The sequence below is a fragment of the Myotis brandtii genome, unplaced genomic scaffold (genome assembly GCF_000412655.1).
Source record: "Myotis brandtii unplaced genomic scaffold, ASM41265v1 scaffold1236, whole genome shotgun sequence".
In the NCBI taxonomy this organism is placed as follows: Eukaryota; Metazoa; Chordata; class Mammalia; order Chiroptera; family Vespertilionidae; genus Myotis; species Myotis brandtii.
Genome location: NW_005354316.1, coordinates 478,320 through 478,664, shown reverse-complemented (window position 1 = coordinate 478,664; position 345 = coordinate 478,320). Strand labels below are relative to the sequence as shown.

Below are 345 nucleotides of genomic sequence, written 5' to 3'. Positions count from 1 at the left end.
TGCCCAGGTTCCCGGAGATGATGGCCTCACTGCCTTGGGCTTGGGTGCCCAGCATGGAGGGGACAGGGGGGACATGGAGGGGACACAGGGGCACAGAGGGGAGAGGGGGGCATGGAGGGGACAGGGGTGTAGTCAGGAGACAGGTCCAGGTAGAGGGGACACAGCGCTGAGGGCCCCTCCCCTGGGTACGCCGTGGTGGCTGCTAGGAGTCTGGCAGGGAAGGCACCATCATGGTGACCACTCGGTGGACAGGCCGCCTGCCAGGCCTGTGGGACCTGGAGGGTCCTGGGGCCCCTGGGGGGGTGTCCTGGGGGTGTCCTGAGGGGCCCTGGGGTGTCCTGGGGG

General features: G+C 69.3%; 1 protein-coding gene across 1 annotated transcript in view; it reads left to right on the top strand.

Annotated features, from left to right (window-relative positions):
* MUC2 (mucin 2, oligomeric mucus/gel-forming) overlaps nucleotides 1-345 on the top strand; it is a 101,524-nt gene that overhangs the window by 13,343 nt on the left and 87,836 nt on the right. The gene's annotated exons all lie outside the window — the stretch shown is intronic.